This window comes from Aquila chrysaetos, chromosome 4 (genome assembly GCF_900496995.4).
Source record: "Aquila chrysaetos chrysaetos chromosome 4, bAquChr1.4, whole genome shotgun sequence".
Taxonomy (NCBI): Eukaryota; Metazoa; Chordata; class Aves; order Accipitriformes; family Accipitridae; genus Aquila; species Aquila chrysaetos.
This window is the reverse complement of record NC_044007.1, coordinates 41,889,362-41,914,434: the sequence shown is the minus strand read 5'-3', so window position 1 is coordinate 41,914,434 and position 25,073 is coordinate 41,889,362. Positions and strand designations below refer to the sequence as shown.

General features: G+C 41.1%; 1 protein-coding gene across 7 annotated transcripts in view; it reads left to right on the top strand.

The window, feature by feature from the left end:
- Nucleotides 1-25,073, top strand: part of FAM110B (family with sequence similarity 110 member B) — a 116,203-nt gene that overhangs the window by 81,327 nt on the left and 9,803 nt on the right. For 3 of the 7 annotated variants that reach the window (XM_030012643.2, XM_030012646.2, XM_030012644.2), the window contains one exon: nt 18,136-18,202. The exons of 2 other annotated variants lie outside the window; for them this stretch is intronic. The gene's annotated coding sequence lies outside the window, so the exon portion shown is untranslated. Of the gene's footprint in view, nt 1-3,220; nt 3,244-18,135; nt 18,203-24,761; nt 24,855-25,073 lie in introns of those variants that run through there. 2 more of the 7 variants (XM_030012645.2, XM_030012649.2) reach the window with 2 other exon arrangements.

The following is a 25,073-nucleotide window of genomic DNA, read 5'->3' as shown; positions in this document are numbered from 1 at the left end:
CTGCAGAGGCTTGCAAGAATTTATACTGGGGTTTGCTGACACCTATTTTCATATGAGAGATGGCAAAAACATACTGACATATCTAGTCTATCTGCTTGGGAATAGGAGATTTCATTTCTGTATGCATCCAGTCATGCAGTGGGTTTAATAAGTTGGGTTATTTGTTCTAGCTCATCTGCGCTTCTCCCTTTCCTTGGAGCTGATCCAGAAAAGGTCTTGAAAGAGAAGGTTTTTGGGGGGAAAGGAGATTTTATTTGCATCACAGAGGAAAAATTGCAAGTTCTCACAAAATTTGATGGCTAGATTTGATATCCTATAGTTTTAGTTGGTCTAGAACTGTTTTGTTGCTCTCTCCAAATCCTAGTAGTCTGTGGGGATGTTGATCCTCTGTTATTTTTATTCTTTGGTATCTTAATCTAGGAGCTAAGTAACTTCTTTAATGAATGGTTTTGCTCTCTATCTCTGGCAGTATTTCTGACGTTTGTCACTTAGTCTTATCTCCCCCTGCCATGAAGTAAATTCTGTTTGCTCTTTATAAAGTATTTTGCATTATAAACAATGACATTTTACTGAGGATCTTCATCCTCCTTTGCAGGAACTGGAAAGTATGCTGGGGAGGAAAGCAGTGATTTTTCTGGACTTCAGGGTAAAATATATCAATAAAATACTATAAACACACACAAATATATATGTGTAATGTAAAAAAAGTTTCTATTTCCAATGATCCCTTTTCAAGTTTTAAATTTTCTCATGCAATACTGAAATTAATGACAACATTTAGCATTTCAGTTACTCATTTTCTGCTGTGGCTAGTGATAATGAATGAAAGAAGATAAATGAACCCAAGTGGGGGGAGGAGGGAAGCAAAGCTGTTTTATAAGGATTAGTAAGATACTGTAAAAAAAGATCACAAACTTTTACAGGAATTTTCACTAACAGCCTGGTATATATTTATCCTCCAGTGCATGCATGGCCTCACGTGAAAAAGGCCTCACGTGCTACATTGATGTAATTTGGTGCTTCACTATGAAAATGTAGTACATATTTATTTAGCAGTTTTGTGGGTTTTTTTTTTCCCCCAAGTTATTGTGCTTCTATATACTTAAAGAGAAAAGCACATATGTATTTAGGTCTTGCATGTTTACTGACATGAACTTCTTCAGAAATACCAGTAGTTGTTCACCTTTGTGCACTGTGGAAAACAGGTGTATATATAAATTCATGCTTGTTAAATTTTATTTTGATCTACTGAGAAGAAAATTAACAGATTTACCCGAAGACCATGCCCAAAGTTCTGTAGCAAATACAGAAATCTAAGAGAAACTAAGAAGAAGGAATAAAAAAAAAAACATACACTGTTGTTCATTTTAAGTTTCATATCATTACTGCCCAAATTTGTGGTTTTTGACAGATTTTTCTTGTTGTCTTTTGCCTCGCATATGTTTTATAATATGAAACTTACAAACCTGGGGTTTTGATGTACCTACTCATTCCTGGTTTGTCTTATGCCTTTTGCTTTTATCCACGTATTTTAATCTAGAACTCATAATGATATTCAAGCTTTAAAAAAGGTTCACAAATCAGTGATTTAGTGCATGGTTTGTCACTTTTAATTTCATAACAGCTGTAAGATAAATAAATAAATAATAAAATCTTTACAGCACAAGGCTAGGCAGTTTTTCTGATAACTGCTTTCCATATAAGACTACAGCTAGAAAAGAGGGGAAGTGCTGAGTTTCATAATTCACTGAAGTTTGACACTTTTAAAGTTTGTATTATAACAGCACTTCATAGGCTATAGATGGGGCTGTTTCAAGTTCTGTTGTAAATCTGACTTTATAAGGCTTTAATGTTCTGTAGGCTACTAAAAACCACTCTAGGATTGAATGTGTGAAATAAAAAAAATCGGTGGTTTTAATATCATTTAATGCTCAGGGCATTTTGTCATCTTAGATGTTTTTTTCACCAAAATTTCATTGTTCTTGAATTTTTGAATAAATCTTAAAGCTTACATTTGTGTCTGAGGGAGGAGGGGGAAAAAGAAAAGGGAAAAAAAAAAAAAGAACTCAGAAATACAAAACTCATGTCTGCACAGTAAACTTTAAAGTTTCAACATGAGCTTTTGGCACTGGAGAAAAGGGCATAAATATTTAGCATGAAACATAGTGTAATAATAACTGATAACGTTTTCACATGGTTAGAGCACAAGCCTCCCTGTGAGCTACAAAGGATAAGCTGTAAGTCCCAGAAAGTTAGCTTTTCTGGAAGACTGCCGCTCTGCACTGCATGTCTCTCCTTGTTTGAAAAGTCTGGGATTAAGCAGGAAAGGAAATGGTCTGACCTGAAATGTTGAGGTTTTACGTAGTTTTTGCGTAGCATCGTTTGAAGGATTCACCTGCTTGGCAACATAAAATGAAAATGCAAACAGTTAGGAAGTATGATTAAAAACTTACGTCTTGATTCCACATAAGCAGCAGTGAGTAATACGACAAGTTAGCCACTGGTCAACGTGCTGTGCTTTGCCATTGTGATGTGATCTTGACGCAAGGCTATGCAGGGCTGCTGTCACAACCTTCTCAGAAACTTCGCTCCCTTCACTTTGTGGTGGTGATGTGAGATCAATGAAAAGTTTGACTCAGGAATACTGTGTTAAAATTGCCCTCAATCCTCATGCTGCTTTGTAATTTACACTAGTTATGTTCGCTACTAGAGTAGTTGTTTCTGGCTCCGTTGTTTAATCCAAAAAGGGCGGGATATCACGTGCGAGGGTGACAGCCAGCCCACCCGTGACCTGCCAGCCGGGCTTTCGGTGGCCTCCTCTGAGGGGAGGAAATAGGTTTGAGAGTGATAAACATAAGGGCAGGAGGGACCCTGGAGCAAAGACCTACAAATTTCTCTCCGCCATACTCCTCCCCCTGTTTCTGTGGGCTTGAAGTCACATTAGTTTCCTTAGCGAGGTATAAGAAGCTTTCAGAGGGTCAGGGGTTGGTGATGGTAGCATGCTATCCTTCTTTATCAGGTCGTGGTTTCCTGAGCATCTCTGACATTGCTGCTTCTGGCCGTTTCCACGCACAGGGCACATTGCATGGCATTTGGTTGCTGTTGGGCGAAGAATAGAGAACTGGGGAAGCTGTTGTCTCTGCCCGCCACATACACCACACCGTCCAGACCCAAGGGAGCCCCGGCAGTCAACCTGTAGCACACAACGTATGTTTTGGACAACAGCACGCTTGTTTTGAGTTTGTATGTAACTCAGCCACTGGGAGGGACACTGTGCTGTGCTTATTTGGGCCAGCAGAGATAAGTGGACTTGCCTTGCACAGGTGCACAAGAGACCTGCCAGGAGAAGAAGGGGAAATTACCGTAGGATAAAAGCAGCTCCTAAGGATAGCATGTCCTGTCACCTTGGTCCCTGGCGAGGTGACCAACTGCCAGCTCCTTCTGTCAGGCTCCTGTGTGGCCTTAAGCGTGGTTTAAGATGGGCTGGCTGATTGTCTAATGTTGTTCTGTGTAGGCAATTGCAGAAACTTGTGTAAGGGTTCAAATAGCGGGGAAAAAGTGGGGTTTTTTTCAGATTTTTAGGTATTGCCTACTTTCTGGATATTGAAGAAGCTATGGTCCACGACTGTCCTCACAGTTAGGCAAGAAAATTGCTTTTCTTTCCATTAGACACGTTTTTTTCAAGAGAGGGAGGGATTTGCCTGTGAAACTTGGTCCCCTTCAGATATCCTCTATGGGAAAAAACCAAGGCTTTTTATTAGTATTATTTTACTATAGCCAGATCTACACTTGAACACTTTTGCATGCTGTATTGTTTACTCATGTTGTTGAACTTGAGCTTAAAACTACCAGGCAGCTGGGAACTTGTTTCCCTAGCTCTTGTCCATGAGGAATTACTGGAGAGGAAGAGTTCTCCCAAGAAGTAAGGGCTTCTCCTAGAGGAAGGGAATTAAGGTATCTTAAGTTTGGTATGAATGCTCTATTGGCCTCAATTTATGTGCTTTGCATCCATGTTGTACCGAAGTCATGCTCTATAAGGCAGGACAGTTGTTCAAGTGCTCAATATTGGGAGCGTGCATGACAGCAAAATCCTTTCATAATGATGATACCTGGTTGGAGTATATCTGGTTGCATGTTAGAAGCATTAGACATAGGAGGTTTTGTTTTAGGAAGTGTAAAATAATGTGCCTTCAGGCAGCTGTGCAGCTTTGGTGTGAGGAAGACTGCGGAGGACAGTTTCACAGGTGTAATACAAAAAACCGCATGCTCATTTTAACCCTCTGCACTTTCTGTAGTTTTATTTCAAAGTACAGAAGCTGTACTTTATGCAATTTCTGTTCCTAGTGACGGTTTAGTTAAGGGGCAGAAACACGGACAGGTTTGAACACAGAGCAGTTGTTTGTTTTTAATGTGCATTGGTATCAGCAGTGCGTGGTGAATTGGCAGCACAGCAAGTCCTGTGGTAAGAGTGGATGTCTGGGCAGTAGACCCTCCCCGTGCTCCAACTTGCAATCTGGATATCTCCTGCTCTGAATGGGATTGAACGTAGCTGGGGGGTATGTTATTACGTATAGTGAGAAAACATCTGAGTGATTTTGCTTCTTGAGAGGTGCTGTTCAGATTTGAAGGGAGAGGAGGGGAACCCGAAACTTCTCTGTGTCAACATCGTGACGCTAAGTGCCTGCTTGCGGGTACCGTCTCTGCTTGTGTTGTGGAGGTCACCAAATAAAGCCAGGTTTAGGCACATACATTTTTAATGACATAAACCTTTGGGGGTGGCTTTGTGTACTTGGCCACTACCAGATCAGAAAATAGGAGTAGTCTTACTAAGCCCTTTGCCACATGTTTGTTGAGGTTGTAGAAGCACAGCAGAGAGGGTTGCTTTTGCATTGTGTAGAAAGTGAGTTCTTTCTTGGAGATCTGCTTATTTTTGCTTTTGAGTGTGTGTGTGGATTTAACTACAGAACATGTGTTCACACAGCTCTGCTGTTTAAATTAATGTGGGGTGACTCAGTGTGTATTCATTGCTGTCATCCCACAGCAACTGTGACAGAACATTTTATTGTCTGAAGACAATGCTAATAATGGTGGCATTAAAACGGCGTTGTAATTTCGCAAGACAATATTCTGTTCCCAGAACTGCGAAGTGACTAAGAGGTTTGCCATTGTCAGACAGAGGAACAGGAGCTGACCTGCAGTGCAAGCAGTGCCCTCCGCTTCGGCTGGGCTGGGCTGCCCTGCCTCTCTCCGCTCCCGCTTTCCAGGAGCTGCACCGGCACTTGTCACAGCAGCGAGCGCCTTTGCAAAGCAAGCACTCCAGTGTTCGGCTGTGCTGAGAGCTGTCGTAACGCAGCCCCTTCCCAGGGTGGTCCCACCCTAAGCTCCTTCGTCTAACAGGTGAGCCATCCACCAGCATCTCGGACAGCCGGAACGGCTGGGAAGGGGACACGTCGCTTCTGGCCGCCCCTTACCTACCGCTGCTCTGGTGCTTGGCCCCACCAGGTGTGCAGTTTGCTGAAGGAGAACTCAGTACAGGTTTAGTGCTTTGCAGTTAGTACATTGTGGATGCCATAGCATTCCCGTAACTTGTAAAACAGCGATTCAGAAGTGAAGCATTTTACACTTTACATTAGTCATGCTTTTTTTTACCGTGAGCTTTGGTGGAGAGATTGTAGGATGAAAGAAACGTGGCTGCAGTGACTAGCGGAGGGCAGCTGTGCTGTCTTTGTAACTGAGGTATAGCTTATAAATACAAATAAGTTGTCAGTATGAAATTAATAAACATTACATATATGTTATTAATACTTAGCATCACCTTTTATTGTGTAAACATAACAATAACAACGCCCTTATCAAAAGAGTTGGTAATAATGCTTGGAACCTGTAAACAAAGATGCAGTGGTGGGAGCCATACACATTCTTTCACAGGAAATATTAAACCAGTTCCGCTCTCCTAAGTACTCCTTTTTGGTGGATTCCTGGTATACTGTTGTAATTATCACATTGGATGATGACAGCATAGACAACGTGATGAGAAAATGAACTGAAGGAGAGATTGTTGGTGGTGCAGAAGCACTGGTTGGAAACCTCACCAACCTTAAACCACATTTGTAGTACCATGGCTTACGTACAATGTTGACAACATCTGCAGCGTAAAGCTGTTTGGAGGTTCATTGGTGAGCACATTGATATTACCATTGCAAAGTTCGCTTCATCTGCATTAGTAATTAGCAGATAAGATAGCCGCGAATCCAGACCCTGAGATCTTGCACTGAACATCTTTAAGATGTGCAGCCACTGAGGAGGACTTGCTTCCTTAATGACTCTCTTGTGCCAGCAGTGTTTCTCAGGAGCCGTGTGACAAAGTACCAGAGGGTTGTGCTTTGATTTCAGTAGCTTCATTATTAAGTTGTGCTCATCTCCAAGATGGATGTTTTTAAAATGTAGTTTGTGTTTGATTGGGATACTGAAGAAAAAGAGCTGATTTAAGGAAAATGACATGGGGGAAGAGAGTTGCGTGTTTTACAATCTTGAGATTCCAAGCATCCATGCTGTGAAAAATGGGAGTTTATTTAATTAGCCGGTTTCTGTGTGGGTTTGCTGAGTTCCTTTAGTTTGTTTGTTCTCTGTCAGTTTCTAATAGTTCTATTATTTATTTCCACTAAACAGAAAAGATGAGTTTGGTGATCTCTGTTGCTCAATGTCTGCTAGGAATACTGCCTCAGAGTTATATCACTACAAATATTTGTATGTTCCTGCCTGTACTGTGAGCAGAAACACTGGGGAGAGCCAAACAGTTAGTTTAAATCAAGATTGTTTGCGTATCTTCTATTTTCTTTTGGCAAACTCATTGCACAGTTCTGCCTAAATGTGATCTTCCATGAGCTGCAAGGAGCAGATCATGTCATTGTTATCAAAAGGGTTGCTCCAGTTGATGTGATACGTACCACAAAACTTTACATGGGACCTTCAATAATTTCCCTGCCTAGTATATGTTTTGTGGCATCAGAAAATCTCCTTTGATTAGACAGTTTCTAAACACCTGTGTTTGTTATACCCACCACTTAATTCTGTCCCAACATACCGTGCGTGTCCCTGTGTGTCCCTCCATATCTGTATCACCAGTACAGTATATCTGGGGCTCCTGTAGCATATTCAGTATTATGGCATGCCAGCCAGGCTTGCACAGAATGGCACAGCCCATTAGCCTCCTGTTTAGCCTCTACTGACAGTTAAACACCAGCATCAGCAGCCTCTTGTTCTTTTCAGCCTTTTCTTGAACTGATTCCTAAATGCAGTATGCAAAGAAGTCCTGCACAGCACTGCCTGTTAACTAACTGCCTCGCTGAGTATGTTACAGGTGCTCACTGCCAAAAAGGAGAGATCATGCATTTTTTTTTCTAGGTAGTCTTTGTCCTGCCTCATATTTTCTTGATTTCCTCAAGTCATCCTGTTTTGTGTGCTGTTGACAACTAAATCAGAGAGATGCAAAAAGCAGAAAAGCAGAGGAAATGCCCAGTGCATACTGAGAAGCAAATATCTCAGTCTTTCAAGAATGGAAAAAAGGAGCGATAGAAAGACACGAATGTCTATGGTGATGAATTTTAACATGTACATTGTAATATTTATTACTGTGTCTCTCACGTCTGGATCACTTGCTGTTGAGGATAGGGTGAGGCAAAGAGACACCAGTTTTTTGGTACCACTGAAACAGGTAGCAAGGTAAGATCAGAGAATCATGTAGGTTGGAGGTGTCCTCCAGAGGTCACCTGGTCCATCCTGCAGCGCAAACCAGATCCTATTGGATCAGGTTGCTCAGGGCCATCCACAGGACAGTTTTGACCTCCATCTCCAAGGGTGGAGGTCCCACAGACCCTCTGGGCTCCTGTTCCAGTGTTTGACCTCCTTCACAATAAAAAGACATTTTTACCTGTATAGAGCTGGAATTCCCCATGTTGCAGCTCTGGCCAATGCCTTCCCTCCCTCTCTGTGCACCTTTGAGGAGAGTCTTTTGCAGACAGTGGGTGGGTCCCCCTGTAACCCTCTTTTTTTCAGGGCTGAGCAAACACAGTCCTCCTGCGCCATGTGCCTCAGCCCCCTAGCTCACTCTGGTGGGTTGATATGGGTCTGGCGCCAGGCAGCCAGCATCGCTCCAGGCAGCAGGTCTATGGGACGAGCTCTCTTTTTTTCTGTGCTGCATCCCAGCTGTATTCCAGAGTCTGGTTCCCTTTTTTGTCTCAACTGGTCTCAAGCTCTCACTTCCTTCTATCTTTTTGTGTAACATCTCCAGAAACAGTTGTCAGATAGTTGTATACACTATGATGTGGCCCAATTCGATATATGGTAATAGAAAAGAAAAACACAATTGTTATTTCTTAGCTCAGGTGTTTCTTTCTCTGGTGGTATCCATTCTTACAGCTATCCCCATCCAGCAAGTCTTGATCCTGACATTTTTTCTTGAAGAACTTAAAAACGTGTTGTCTAGTATAAAATTAAATATTCTGCAGTCAAACACAAACATCCAATCCCAAAAGGTGGATGCGATTCCAGATCCAAGATCCTTGCGTAAATCATATTATGTTAGTGACTAAAGTGGAAAATGGTGCTTAAGCAGTTTTCTGCTGCTTCCGTTTTTGGGGTTTTTTTTGGATTAGGTTGCCCCTGGTATTTCAAGAGCCTTTATACAGATACTGTATACTCTCGCAGCAAATCCAAACACAGTTTAGCAGGGCAAAGCACAGTTGGAAACTGGCTTAGTGCCTGGAGTCTGCTTTTAACCTCTGCAAAGGTCCTTCTCTTCCTCACCAGTGCTGAATGTGGTGGTGCAGATATCCAACATTTTCTAGCCAGGGGAGAAAAAAAGAAAATTTCAAGATAGAATTTTTGAATCTTAGTGAATCACATGTTACAAGTACTGGCATGAAAGAAGGTATCAGTTTGTAAAGATCCTAAGAAACAGGGTAAGGCCTATGGTAAACTTCCTGGTTAATGACCTGAGAGCTACAGCACCTGATGAATTCTCATGTAATTTTTTAAGATACCCATTCTCTCCTAGCTGAAAATTCACATGCAGTTATTCTGTGTATATATTCTAAAAGCATTATGGTTTTCAGAGTACATAATATGAAACAGTGGGTTTCAACTCTTTTTTTAATGTGCTGACCATTAAATGTTGTCTAATGTATGTATGAATTCTATGTGGCTAATTTAGACTTTGGACAGTACATATTCTTTTTACAGGTATTTCTGAGAATTCCTCTGGGAAAACCCACAAGACTCATCAAGGAACTATTGACTATAGGTTAAAACAAATAGTATGTCAAGAGACTGACAGCTTGATTTTATATTGTTATTTCTCACTGACTGAAGAATCATATAATGGTTTGGGTTGAAAGAAACCGTAAAGATCCTCTAATTCCAACACCCTGCTGTGGACAGGGACACCTTCCACTAGACCAGGTTGCTCAAAGCCCCATCCAACCTGGCCTTGAACGCTTCCAGGGACGGGGCATCTACAACCTCTCTGGGCAACCTGTTCCAGTGCCTCATCACCCTCACAGTAAAGAACTTCTTCTTTACATCTAATCTACATCTACCCTCCTTCAGTTTAAACCCATTACCCCTTGTCCTATCACTACATGCCCTTGCAGAAAGTCCCTCTCCAGCTTTCTTGTAGGCCCCTTTAGGTACTGGAAGGCTGCTATAAGGTGTCCCCGGAGCCTTCTCTTCTCCAGGCTGAACAACCCCGACTCTCTCAGCCTGTCCTCATAGGAGAGGTGGTCCAGCTCTCTGTGCATTTTCATGGCCCTCCTCTGGACTCGCTCCAACAGGTCCCTGTCCTTCTTATGTTGGGGGCCCCAGAGCTGAATGCAGTACTCCAGGTGAGGTCTCACAGGAGCGGAGTAGAGCGGGAGAATCACCTCCCTCGACCTGCTGGTCACGCTTCTTTTGATGCAGCCCAGGATACGGTTGGCTTTCTGGGCTGCAAGCACACATTGCCGGGTCATGTTGAGCCTCTTGTCAACTAATACCCCCAAGTCCTTCTCCTCAGGGCTGCTCTCAATCCATTCTCCGCCCAGCCTGTATTTGTGCTTGGGATTGCCCCGACCCATGTGCAGGACCTTGCCCTTGGCCTTGTTGAACTTCGTGAGGTTCACACAGGCCCACCTCTCAAGCCTGCCAAGGTCCCTCTGGATGGCATCCCTTCCCTCCAGCATGTCAACTGCACCATGGAGCTTGGTGTTGTCGGCAAACTTGCTGAGGGTACACTCAATCCCACTGGCCATGTCGCCAACACAGATGTTAAACAGCGCCGGTCCCAATACTGACCCTGAGGAATGCCACTCGTCACTGGTCTCCATTGGGACATCGAGCCATTGACCACAACTCTTTGAGTGTGACCATCCAGCCAATTCCTTATCCACCGAGTGGTCCATCTGTCAAATCCATATCTCTCCAATTTAGAGATAAGGATGTCATGTGGGACAGTGTCAAATGCTTTGCACAAGTCCAGGTAGATGATGTCAGTTGCTCTTCCCTTATCCACCAGTGCTGTAACCCTGTTGTAAAAGGCCACCAAGAAAATGGATCTGTTTCCCCCTCCCTAAAATAGAGTAATGCTAACACAATATTGATGCATTCTTGAAGAGCTGTTGCTCATAGCATGATGCTCCTTTTGGAACTTGACATAAATGTGCATCACTTTACAAGGTGCATGAATAAAATATTAGAAAGGTAGAGTTTGTGACCTAGTTAGGAGTTATGTGCATGATCTCATTGGTTGAACTGAGGAAACAACTGAAGTAAAACGGGATATCTTTACATATGATAAACCTTGTCTTAATTTTTGGTTTGGTGTTTTCTAAGGAAAGGGGCATTTCTGAGTGTGTCCTCTTTTGATTTTGGACTGAACATAAAACAGCTAGACATCAGAAAACTTAATATGCACAGTGAAATATAATTAGGTAACTGCCTAAAAATCAAAGGGATTTTTTTGTAGAGAGGAAGCAAGAATCCCCTTTTGGTACTAGAAGGACATATGTAGCTGAGTCCTATTTTCATCTCCTCCTCTTCACCAAGAGGTGTTAGTAACAGATGTGTATGATCTGCTGCCAAGGGTGATTGGCCAGGGATATTAGGAGGAATGGACTATATTTCTTACATCTTTCATGGTCCCTTCTTCATGTAGCAAAGGTGCGTGAGGTCTAATTTTTCAAAAGGTAGCCTTTAACTTTGTACATTCCAGTTTGAATTGTTACATCTGGTCTTCAGAAACACCAAGTACCTACTTCTTCATGATCACAGTTTGCCTTGCGGATGCTAGGTACCTCTTGAAAGTATGTACAAAGTCTCCGAATTTAGGCTTAATTAACCGTTTTCATGAAAAACACAGACCTAACTTTTTCAGTACCTGCATTCATCTTTTTGTAAAAATTATGCAAAAATGTATGTTTATAAAAGTGGGTTTATATCTATATCATATAAAGTTACTGTTGGGAAAGGTAATATGCTTCAGATATGCTCCAATTACACTGCTCTAGCTACAGTTATCCATTTCAAAAATTGGTTTTCTTTTGTGGTAGATTAGGCAAACTGAATACAATTAGATGTGCTGAAACATCTGTTCAACATTAACTCTCAGAATAAGAGGTTACCTGCAATTTTTTGTTAATCATAATTATTGCGAGACTTTTTAAAAAAAAACAAAACACACACAAAAAAAACCCCAAAACCCATAAAAACCCCAACACAGCTATGCAAGTGGAGAAGCAGAAGATTCCATTGTGGAAAACACCAGGTACACTTTTTAAGTGAGATAAGAAAATGGCACATCCAGATGTGAGTATTTTACATAAAGAATCAAACATTTTAAGTCACCTTTTGCTAGCAGTACTAAAGCTAGCAAAGTTTCCTTATGATTCATGCAGGCAAAGGTCAGTGACGAACTGAATTTCTTTCTCAAAGATTTCCATTTAGCTTTTGTGGCTCTGTAACTGTCTTGGGTTTGTTTGGGTTTTTTTGTTTCCCCTCTATTACAGTATCTTTTTTTTTTTTTTTTTTTTTTTTTTTTTCCAAAAAAGCAGTGAGATGAATATTTTTACAAAGAAAGAGGGTTGGGAGGTGTTTAACACAATTTCCAATTTTTGTTTTCAATCATGGGAAACATGTTGTAAGCAAGCTGTTATATATCATGCAACTTGTGGTTCCAAACACCTGCTGCGTTACATGCACTGTGTGCTCCTCTGTGGAGCACGGGCTGTGGCTTTGAGCTTCCTCTCCATTCATTTACAGGTTGGCCAGCTTGGGCACACAGCATCCTCTCTGTGTGTCTGCACGCGTTAGTGTGTGATATCCTGATTGAGATTTGTTGTCATCCGGGTAGTTCAAACAAAGTTGTGTGTGTGGTTTTCACTTTTCCTGTTGTGGTATTTCTATGGTTTTAATGTTCGGGGTCAAGACTTCACTGAACCTGGATGAACGCAAAAAGCAGAACAGCTATGGAAAATATATTTAAGTATAAATATTTAGCTTTTCATAAGAAGGCCAGACTGCAAGATGCTTTTAGCTGGCATGATGTTGCCTACTTGAAACTTGTTTTATAATAATTTTGTTCCATTTTTCTGTTGTTTCAGTTTCCATCAACAAGGAGAAACAGTCTTTTTTTCAATTATTCTTCATTAAGATTCAGATCTCTGAGTCTAAACTGAGATAAGCTCTGGCAATTCTCAGGTTGTGGATATCTAAGGAAAAGGCAGGTTCTGGCTCAGGAAACAAACTCCCTGGTTTCCAGCAAGTAAAAATGGGAAGAATCACGTACACTCCCTGAATCCTCACCACGGTGCCTGTATGCTTACCCCAAGCACGGGTCTCACCATGCTCTTCAGTTAAGAGATGCTGAAAAAGATATGTCCTTGGCAGTGCCTTTGAGAATTCATTATATGTCCCTCTGCTGATAGTATCCAGGGCCACATGTCTCTTTCATTCTTCAGATGTATCTCAAATAAGAAATCCAGATGTTACACTGGCCTCTTTCTCTGTTTTAGAGTCCTCACTGGGATCTTGCTTTGCGTGGCAGACACATTAGTCATTCGTTCCTCTGAGATTTTGAAATTTCGAATATGCAATATCAGTCATGATACTCGGTGATCTGGGTGCCACAGTGTTTTTTCTCGTAGCATAGTGCTTTTTATTGTAAGGGTGCTGAACTGACAAGCAGCCAACTAAAGGGACCACTGGTGGGACAAAGTGGAGTTTTCTGGCCCCACTGACTGGAAGTGTACATGACCTCAGAAGGATCAGGTCCCTTTAGAGATAAGGCTGACCCACGAAAAGAAGTAGGGATGCTAACTAGAAAGAGAAGGAAATCTTTATTTTTGTATGTTACTCTTGCATTTCAATGACTCTTAGTCCTAAAGGTCTCAATCCCATTAGGAAGGTATATATTACTTAATGAGTCTTCTAAACATGATGTGTTACTAGAATGTCCTGGCACTACAGATGGAAGGAGAGTTCTGGTCCTGCCAGCACCCAGCCTGGGTCTGGATGTCCTTAAGTCAGTCAGTCTTGAAAAGGAGCATCACTCCTTCCTGAACAGTTTGCATATCCTTCTGCTTGCCAAATGATCAAAAAAAATACATATCTGAAAATGGTAGAAATGTTTCAAATTTATCTAGCTACAAATTTATTTTGAAGATCCCCAGATCTCCTCATAGTGGTTGTTAAAGTTTTTCACTTGACCTTGAATTTATGAGCAGATGAGAGAGACAGTTGAAATTAGGATAACGAGCAATTGTCCTATGCCAGCTGCCCGGCCATTGTGGAGTGTTTTTCTGGGCATTCCAGAAGGATTTTCGGAGAGAAATTTAATGAGGCTGTGGGATTTTATAGAGCAAAAAGCTGTAGAGAAATGTCCGTTCAAAGGAGAATGTGATAGTTCACACCCACATAATTGTTTGATTTGAAAAATATTGAAGAAATTACTATGTTTTTTACAGTCTGAGTCTAGTCCAGAGTTTCTTATCTTGGTTTGGGTGCTTCCTGTCTAGGTGTTAGGCATTTTCTACCCTTACAAAGGAGGTTAAATCTTCCAGCTGAAGCTCAGGACGTAAACTGGCTTGTGTTCGTGGCTCAGTCTCATGGATTTTTGTGATTTTGGGAAGTCTTACATCAGCTTTCCTTGTGCTGTTTTAGATCTGAGATATTTAAAAGTCTTTTTATTTATTTCTCTTTCTTTTTTCTCTATTTTTTATTTTTTAAAAATAATTGGAAAGATAAGGACAGTTGCTTTAATGATCCATGATGAGGCCAGAATTCAACTACATCCCATGTACCTGTCTAGTAAGAGCCAGTGACGGATCAGTTCTTTGCACAGATATCAGCTACCATGTCTTTGGCACTATATCAGCATATCTATTATTGACTTTTAAGAGAAGTACTGTGGGACCACTTATTGTTCCTAAAAGAAAGTATTGTGGAGAGCAGTCTTTCCTGTTGAGGTGATACGAATCTTCTAGCACTGGCCTTGTTAAGTTTCTTAAAGGGACAAAAAAAAAAAAAAAATCTAAGGAAGAGTGGCAGTGAGAAATAAATGGAGTGGTAACTGTGCAGAGCTGACAGTGCAGACTGTGGCAGCCATGCTGATGGGGTGCCCCACTGTACCCTGCCTGCAGGGAGCAGGTCTGCATCACCGGAAAGAAGCACTGAGCTTTTGATAGTCGTCCATACTAGCAAACATTTTCAAACTCTGCTGTGCATCCAATGTGAAACTGTATGGCAACATGCCTAGCTGTATTTTCATCTGAATCATACATCTGCAAGAGAAATTAAATCCTGGACCTCCAGGTTCAGGAAGAAATCCAAGAAAGAATTAAAAAGCACCAAAGAATCAACTATATTAGTTGTCAGCCATAAGTTCTGTTGCCTTCTTGGAGGCCAGGCATTTGGTAGGGGTTTAGTTGCAAGTAGGTGGGCTCTTCCAACCCAAGGCTGGCCACGTATTGTACTACAAATTCCCTAGAAGATGTGGGACAAGCAGAGCCTGTATCTTTAACATCCTCCTTCTGCCTCATGGAGAAGACAAGCTCACATTACTTGGTGGAGGCCTTTCTGGGTTGCTCTGCGTTGGGGCTGGGCCATACAGGTAGATAGTTGGGGGAACCAAAAGTTTGTGACAGGGGTCTGGCATGGTGCATGCAGAAGGGGCAGGGTTTTCTAAAGACATTAGAATTATACCTGTGTGAGTAATCAGAACTTCAGAAATATTCATATGACACCTCTTACACTAAAACAGTATAATTAATTGGGAAAGGGGGATTTGGTGCCTTTAGCTGTCCTGATAAGGCCTCGCTTATGTTTACTGCTGAAACTTATGCTATATTCTGCATTTTCTCTACTGTTTCTTGCAGTTGCATGTTTATGTTTACAAATATTCACTGTAGTGTACCTGGTCCATTTCAACTGTGTTAAGGGTGTTGTGATGATTAAGAAGTTTTTCTGAAATGTGTCACTGAAGGGCACTATGTTGGACTGATGAAGTGATAGTGGAGATCTGTTACCAGAACAGTTCATCCACTTAAAACAGTGCAATTAATGTATGGTTCTGCCTTGAGCTGTTTATCCTGCACCTACAAAATCCAGTGCCGCCTGCGTGAGGATTTGCTCTCCTGCTGGTGGAGGCACCTGAGTCCTCACAGATGGTTGTCCACAGTGGTGCTTCATGGTTCATCCCATCTCTGTAGGAGATGCGTAGACTGGAGACTATTGTGCTGTCGTGTTGAAGAACTTACACAGTACTTGTCTGACTCCATATTACTCTATCAACCTTATCCATTAACAGTTTTGTCACCATACGCTCTTTTTGCGGATGCTAAATGGAGTTGTTGGTGTTTTGTTCCACAGCATGAATGTTGAAACCAGTCATGTGCTTAAAAGCTCCGCAGAACGTTAATCTGCTTGGGTGGTGTTCATATATCTTCCTTGGTCATTGCTGCCCTGGGTCCACATCCAAGTTCAGTGAAGCCCGTGTCGTGTGTCCCTTCCTAGTGATTTCACAGTTTAATGCATACGCTCTCGAGAAATCCTTGAGACCTGGAGCAGTATGTTTGCTGTGGAACCAGAGGATTATGGCAACCCACTGTATCAGAGCTACTCCAGTATTAATACTTGCACTTTTTATTACTATGACCTCTTCCTACCACTTAGAAGATGCAATAGGATATGCATTTCTTAAATAGTATACGCTGCTGGTCACTAAACAAGAACATATTCCACTATATAGTTCACACTGACAGTCATAACATAAATGTGTTGATCCCTGTTGCTGTTTGAAATAATGATGTAAAATAAGTGTTATATACTTTGAAGAAATGATAGAAACTTTTCTAGTCTCGCAAAAATGTTGAAGGGCTTTATTTTTGTGTGTGGCTACTACCTCAAGTCCATTTGAATTACTAGTATTGGAGTAAACCATATATATGTGCATGTTTATGTCTATATACTTTTATCAATAAAAAAATGAAAGCGTATACATGTTGATATGGGAAGAAGGAAACTTTTTGTTGCGTGCCCTTACATGATGTCTCTGTTTTGGAGCGCTCTCAAAAAACCCATTGTGCTGGAGAGTCTTCCTCAGTTTGGCATTTCTACCCTTCAGCTGGGTGTCACCAGCCTCATAGCAGGGTTAGGAAAACTGCTTTTTCTCTTACTGCATCAGTGTCCTCCTGCACATAAAAATGTGCAGATGAAGGCTGTGTCCTGCAGCAGAGCCGTTTTCCTCCCAAATGAATACACTGATTTATTTTTCCCTTAACTATTGTGTATGCAAATACTTAATTACAGGAACATAATCTCAAAATTTTTATATTACATGCTTTTCTGTCAGCTTATTGTATTGTGAAGATATTAACAAATATTTTTAGCAGGTGACACAAAATACAAAGGTTTGGGTTTTTTTCTGCATGGATTTTAATAACTGATTTAAATCCCCAAAAGTACCTAAAAATTTTGAAGAGAAAAAGGAGAAGATACTGCATATGAAATGAAACATGTATTGATTGGCTAGACAGGAGTAGTGTTTTGTAAATACACTACTACCAGACTTTAAAAAAAGCGTTCTCTAAAATAAGTGCTTTAGAAAATGGGAAGAGGCTAATAAAAAAAATAGCAAAATTCATACTTTTTTATTAATTTTTTGCCACCATTTGAACATTATAGTTCTTCCATGAATAATCACTTCAAATAGGTGTTGAAAAGTAAATAACTCGTTCCTAATAGACGTATAAAAGTTTAGTAGTAGTTTTTTGTTGCGGTTGCTGTTAGTTTGGAAAATAACCTGTCAGCTCTCTCTAGTTCCCAGCGGGGGGTGGTTTGAAGTTAAGCACACAAACTTTTTCCTCTTTGACTGTAACTCTGAATATGGGAGATCACTTAAAAAGAGATCATCACTGTAGATTCCATATTTTCATGTCAAAATCAACTAGCAGCTGCCGTGAAGTAACACTAACATTTACTTGTTGATATTTTTCCTCAGTTACTTGCGAAGTAGCTGACACCGATTCCACGCCCTACTGAAGCTGTGTCATGGAAATAGTGTGGTGGTTTGGGGTTTTTTTTACAGTATTTTCTCTCCATCTAGAAATAGCCAAAACCAAACCAGAAGAGATTGTTTATCTATAACAAGAACTTAAAATGCACAATTTTGTGTTGTCCTTCATCAGTGAATTTAAAATTTCATTTTGAAATTTGGCCCTGTTTGCGTTTATACATTGATCCACAGCATGGCAGCATCTTGTCTCACACCTCGGATGCTGCAGCATATGTGAGCTTGTGTTCTGAGGCTTCCCAAATGACTTTTTAATTAGTTGTTATTACTACACAGCTCATAGCTTTTCCAGTGTGCAGCCATGTTGATTTCATCACTTATCTTGTCTTTCATGTGAAATAGTCCTGGTTGCTCTTGTGGCTGCCTGGCGTTTCTTTCCCTGCCTTCTTGTGGCATGGACCAGCCTTGGCGTCCTGTTTCCGTGACCTCCAACATCACAGCAGTGCTGACGTGTATGCGCCTGCCATATTACTGGTCTATCGTGTTGGGGTTTTTTTAAGGCCTTTTTTCACATTTTGTTTTCTTATTTTTTTCAGAATCCCCTGGAGCATTACATTCCCCCGTTCAAAGTGTGGACAAGAGTTTGGCATTGCACTTTTACAGGTACCTTTTTGAATTAAAATGCACATTTTTTCCCCAGGTTTGATAAAAGGCGGCCAATTCCAGAAGGACTTTACCATGCCCTCTTCTGCTGTCCTGGGAGGTGTGTTCTGGTAGTGAATTTCTCTTCCTTGACCTTTACTAATCGATTGGGTTGGCAGATTCATTAGTTGCAAATATATACTTCGGTACTGTTTAAGGAAGATTGAGGCTTGCTTTTGCTGGTCTCAGTCATTCAGTGGTATATGTGTCAACGTGGCAGAATCCTTTGTGGAAATAGTCCAGTAGTTCCAGGCTTTTTCCCATCCTTTATTCCCGACCTGTACTTTGGTCACAGTCTTTCCATTCAATAGATTGCGTTAGCTTTTTATAGCAGAGACCTTTCGTGCGAGTGAGCGCTTCTAGCCTTAGTCCTCCAGAGCTTTCTGTTATTTATCCGGTTATTACTACTGCGCTCAAACACAGAAGAAAACTTAAACATCTCTGAGTCCATCCACAACACCCTGAGACTGATTTCAAGGTCTGAGCAGGAGACGAGCATTAAAGTTTAAAATCTTTCATTCATCGTTAAAGCCCCTAAACAAAAGGGGGAAATCCAGTGTCAGGAATAATGGAAAGAATGTCATAGATCGATTAGCTTCATCCTTAGTGAGTACAAGTAACCAGCTGAAACCCAAGAGGGCAGGAGGGGACAGGAGCAATACATGTGGCACTTTGTACCAATAGTTATACAATTCTTGAAAGACTAGTAGGGCACTTCTGGCATTTCACTGGAGCAAAGAAAAAAATCAGTAATCAATGTCTGATGTGTCATGTATCAAATCAGCAACATGCTTCACGAATACTTAGTTTTAATTCAGGTCTGTAGAAGACATTTCATGTTCGTCTTTCCAGTCACCATATTTGGCTCCAGAACATAAATTTGCATCGTGTGGGGTCTTAAATTAACAATTATCGCTGCTGTTTTATTTCAAGACAAAAATGTTAAGTCTGTGAGTACACATGGCTAATTTAACGGTAAAAATCTGTTCCCAGAACGTAGAAATCATCTCAGAAGCCATTTCTGTCAGCTGAGGAAACTGGGAACTTGAAATTCCAGATATGTTGTAGTATGAAATGAAAGGCAGCAAAACTTTCTTAGTTGTGCCAAGGACTGACACCAGGAACATTCAAAGCCTTCTACGTGATCTGTGTTAGTTTTTGTGGTCACAAGTTAACCTCCACTAATTTCACAGTCACATTTCATTTTTTTACCTTCCTGATGTCATGCTGTATGGGATTTATTTCTGCCATCTTAGAAAAGGGATTCGTTTGGTGTTCGTACAGATGCTCCAGGAGGTCTGTAGTTTTCTTGGAGATATATTCTCATTTTTGCAAACAGAAAACATTGGATCCGTGATTTGTGATGAAAGCAGCATTCGGTCCTGGCTGCAGTGACACAGCCAGCCCTCCCTTGTTACTAGCTTTTAGAGAATGTCTTGAAACCAGTCCAGACCAGTGATGAGCTGGTGCTAGTGAGTGAGGGACATCCCCTTAGCTGGAGGGACTCAGTTCCACAGTGGTGACGGGGACGGCGCGCTGGCAGGGAGCAGCTACCTTTACACAGCAGGTGTGGGTGGATGAACAAATGGAAACCACGTGTCCACTTGAGGCTCGGCACCTTGGCTGCTGCGTCCCATTATTTGTCTGGCTTAGGCGGATTGGCCCTCCGATGTTCAAATTCAGTTTCTCTAGATCTACCTGCTTTAAAAGTTTGCTGATACTCATCTCTGAAGAAGTAACAATTTATTGGGATAAAGCAGTAGCTACAAGCTTGGGATACTTGTATCCAACTTCTGCTTTTGGAAGAAATTTCCTTTGTTATTTTGGGCAATCATCCTCAATCCTGTATTTAATTCCCTGTTTGGAGATTTTCTTTTGCTTACGGGGGGGGACCTATGAATGTGGCTGTGTATCACAGGTCTGAGAGGAGAACAGATATGTAGCAATGGTGAGGTAGTGTAATAGCATAAAGGAGGCTAGGAATAGAGAAATAATTTAAGCAATCTTTCTAAGCAATAGTCTTAAGGCACTTGTGAGGACAGGGTCAAGAGCATTCCTAGTTCAGGACTCCCCAGGGGCAAGCCTATTGCATGTCTCGGCACGCAACAGCACAGGAAAGGGAGCTGAAAGCGATGCTAAAAGGAAGAACTGGATTTACTGAGGAGTCTACAGCAAACCTCAGCACTCATTCGATTGACTGTCCGGTGTTTCTGGTTGACTGGACTTCCTCCACTGTTCATTTTCCTCTTGAACACGTGCGGGGCTCCAAGCCTGGCCTCCTTCTGTGATCTCCTCCTGACAACCCCACTGGCACCGGCTCCTCGCTGTCGCCGGCCCCCTCCCTAGGCTTGGTGGACAGCCTGCCCCGGCCGCGGAGGCTGCAGGAGAGAGGAGGGGACGTTATCTGTTGACTGCAGCCCAAAAGTGGCCTGGGTTGGAGGGAGCTTTGCTTCAGGAGGAGCTTCACTGGGAAATACCCTTTTCCACTGCACCCTTACCCTGGCTTTGTTCCTTCCGTGGGACGTAGGAGCTGCAAGGGAGGTGATGAGGAAGAGCACTTGAAGTATCTCTTCCTTTTTCCTCTAATCCCTCTCTGTCCTTGTAATCTTTTTCTACTTCCCGACCTGCTTTTTGGTGCTCCCTTCTCTATTCCCAACACCTTTTCCTCTCTGCTCTTTTCCTAGTAATTACATTTCTCCTCTACCTCTCTGTGTCTTGCCATTTCTTGCTCTTCTTGTGTCTGTCCCCACACTCCCAATTCCAGGTTTTGGTTTTGTTTTGTTTTTTTTTAGCTTGGAGCTGGGATGCCTCAACCCTCCCTGCACTGCCTTCCTTTCCACTTGATTAAATGCACTGATTGTGACTTGATACAGCTTCTGTTTCTTTAAGACAATTAGGTTTTTATGGTTTGTTAAAAGTTGTAGCCAGGAAGAATTTCCATTGTCGTCCTAATTTCATCAGGGCCCTCAGATATGTGAAAACCATTCAGTATGCAGAGTCTGGACAGTCACTTCTTAAAAGCAGCTTTCTAAGAACATTGTTTTAGTGAAGAGTCATTACATTAAATGTCAGTAATAGCAAAATGCACTTTGAGCATCGAACTTGGGTATTAAAAGTTTGGATGCTCATTAACAAGTCGCTAACTGGATATTCATTTTCAGATAAATAGTTTGTGAACCGTTTGTGAAGATCAGTAGTTTTAGCATGTGGACTCGATGGGCACATATTTCCAATACAGCAATTAAGAAGAAAATATACTTGATGTCTTCTAACAGCTAACATCTCAACAACTCTAGTATATACATCTGCTGTAGTCCAAGGGGTTACACACAAATGTGTAATCATGCCACGCACATACAGCGTAGTACTTATGTTGGGTTATACAGCTGTATCATTGATTGCAGCATCATAATAATACTGAAGACCTAAATTGCATTGTGTTCCAGTGCCAAAATTGGTATTTTTAACCATCTGCTTGAATAAGTCTTAATTATACAGACATGTCTTCAAGGCGTAGTGTTATGCACTCCTTTCATTTTCTTTCTTGACTTCTAACATCATGTATCTTTAGACTTGAGGCTGGAGAAAAGGGGAATGAACTGTCCTGCGGTATGGGAAAATGTTCTCTTATCTAGAGAAAAACATAGCTGTACCACTCAAAAATAAACTGTATCATTCACTGAGTTGCTCTGAAGGTTGCAGTGCCCGGTAATGCTGCTGTAAATCATGTGTGGTTTGTTTTCGTTGGGGTTTTTTATTATTATTTTTAAAAGACCTGATTTGTTTTTTCATAGTCAAAACTTTTATAGTGCGTTTATTTAAGAAAAAATAAATGGGCAATATTTCATGTATGTAACATTTCAATGCTTAGAAATGGTTAACTCAGGGCAATTATGGTGTAGAAATTATTTTTAAATAGCTCTGCTGACCTTGCTGCAGTAATATCTCATGTTACAGAAAAGGCTGTTTAATACAAAGAGTTTTGACAAACAAGACCCCACAGCTAATCAGAAAAGTGGCTCAAAGTCCTCAGTCGTTGGAATTAGGCCACTCTATTGTACTCCACTGGCTGAACATTATCATTTTTCTAATGGTACTGGGTTTAGCATACTCGAGAGTTTTTTAATTGTGCCTACTGTACTGCCTATTAAAGGTGGTCGTGTAGGTTCTTAATATCAGTAAAAGACATTCCTTGGCTGTATTTTAATATTTATTTCTAAAGATGAAATGGTTGTGTTCATGTATAGAGTTTATTAAAAAGAATTTTCCATATAACAAGATAAGAGTAATCTGTTAAACTAAGAGAGAAAAGTTTTAAATATATATGATCTACGTGACTTTCTGGTTTCTTGCTTGAAAATTTAGTAAGTATGATAAGAAATATTCCATATACTTGTGCACTATTTCTTTCAAATGTGTTTTTCACAACAGGTAAGAAACTTCAGAAGGATGCTATTAAGCTTTGTTTTGAAACTTTGAAAAATGTATTTTAAAAAGTTTCTCTTACTAATTAAATCTCTGACTAAAGGAAAGGAAATTTTAAGTATGATATATTTTTTCCATTTATAATAGCTCTTTATGGTTTCTGGTTTTTGCACAGCATAAATTGTTGGGATTGTTCCTCTTTCCTGGGCTATATTTGTTTACTTTGGGTCTTCATGTATTTGAACATTTCTGGAGTTTTACAGGGTTAGTAACTGCAAGGTAATGTCTAACTGCAGCTGGTTTCTTTGTGGGTTTATTGTTATTTCTCAAATAAAATCTGTTTATAGCTATGATACTATGTTCCTTTAATATATTTCTCATTGTAAACAGTTTTAGAAAACTTTCCTCAATAAATAAAGAGTCTAAACATAGCAACTTGGGATTTCAGGGCTTTTGACCTCCTATGGCAGTCTGGTAAATTTTTTCCTTTCCCACAAAAATGAGCTGCCAGTGGAAGACACTGGAGAAATGGGAGACAGGATCAAATCCCCAGTCCCCGAACTGTGGCAAGTATCCCACCTCTTGAGGAAGAAACCAGTTGGCAGAATATTGAGTGGGTCTTCCTATTTCAGCTGAAATGTCCTACTTGCTACAAATTACTTAATTGCTCTGGAGCAGGGTTAGTAACCCAATTTCCTCACCAAGTACCCTATGTGGGCTTTTTTACTCTTTCCTTAATTTAAAGAAAGCTTGCAAATATTTATTTTTTAAAAGTGGAAACCTTTGAAAAGAAGTGCTGGAGAAGGATCTGTCTCTATGTATGGTATAGCCTAGTACTTTGAGCATCTGCCCTGGAGGGCTGCTTCCAGTCCGCACTCCTAGTCAAGCGGAGGAAAAGGTGTTTTCTTTGTCATCCTCGTCATCCCTGACTGCATTTTTAGGGCTGGCAGGTACCTGCTGGATAAGGTGGTGTGAATGAGCGAGACAGGCAAGGAAATCCATGGTTCCTCTACAGCTTGGGAATTAGCCATCAGGGTTAGTTGTGTGCATGCCTGTTAGTAGAAACAACGGGGCTGCACCTATGCTGGGTGGCATGTGTGTGCAGGGCATGCCCACGGGCCTCTTCCCCTGAACATACCTCTTGTCCTACATGCTCACGTTCCTTCCAGATTTCTCACAGTTCCTTTCCATGGAAGTTCAATATGGGAGGGGGGCAAGGTGTCCAGGTTTTGACCTGGTTTGATGTTCAGGACATAGCTGGGGTGTTGTACCCAGACAGAAGAGCTCAGAATTGATTCTCAATTTATCAGTTTAAGCAAAAAAGTACTGGCAGAGGAACATGTGCTTCAAGGTGAGCCTAAACATCAGATACCCAAGATTTTATGAACACTGCGGTCACTTAAATAGTGAACATAGAGACTCTCTTTTCCTACAGAATCTGCCATTTCAGATGTGTCTGTTTCAGTGTTCATTAGTTTTGTGTGCAGCTTGAGGTTGCTTTTACAGGTTTGCATGAAGCGAGATGCCAGATCTCAAAGGGAAGCCATGTTGCCTTGCTGCAGTAGTTATGAAGGAGGTGAACCTACTGAAGTCACCTGGTCGTGGGTCCTCAAGTCTGACTACAAGGGGCTGTGTTGGTAGACACACTGCACATTTAATATAAACTTTCATTTTTAAAATCTATACTTTTCACTTTATCAATTTAAATCTGGCTTGATTTCTTAGTATTTCCAAGTTTACATGCAGAAGAAGTTCCTCTAAGCCAAGGTGATTTATGTTTTAGGGCTCACTCCATAGTGTGAGTTAAGACCGAGTCTGGTCCTGTAGTTGCACTGGTGATGGCAAGTATACTGCAGCAGAATGCTTTAACGTTCATACAAGTTTTCAAACACTTAAAGGATTTAGGACTATGGTTAATTTACGTCAGTGTGTTAAATAGTCCAGAATTGGCATTTTGAAAATATTGCTATCAAAATGTATGTTCCATAGCTGAGTTAATCAGGTTTTTGGTGAGGGATGCTGCAGAAGTTACTGAGCTGTTTCCCAGCTGCCTAATTACTGATTACGCTTGTGCTTCCGTTGTTCTCTGCAGGGCAGAGGATCAGACTTCGCTGTGTGGTCGGGGGCCACGTGGGTGACTGATATATGGAGTCTGCAAATCCTGCTAGTGAGGCGGCATATCAATGTGGTAATACTAGAATGAGGGTGCTTTGCAGGTGTATCTCCACATTTTTGCAGATAGAAGATTTTGATTTCCTTCTTCACTAGTGCATATGATTTCTACTGAACGTAGCACCACAAAGATTTTGGTAGCTTAAAATACGTTTCGCTCTTAAAATGGACTTATTAAGAATTACCATGGATTTGAGACGTGAACTAAAATGAATAGTGTTCCACTTAAAACATT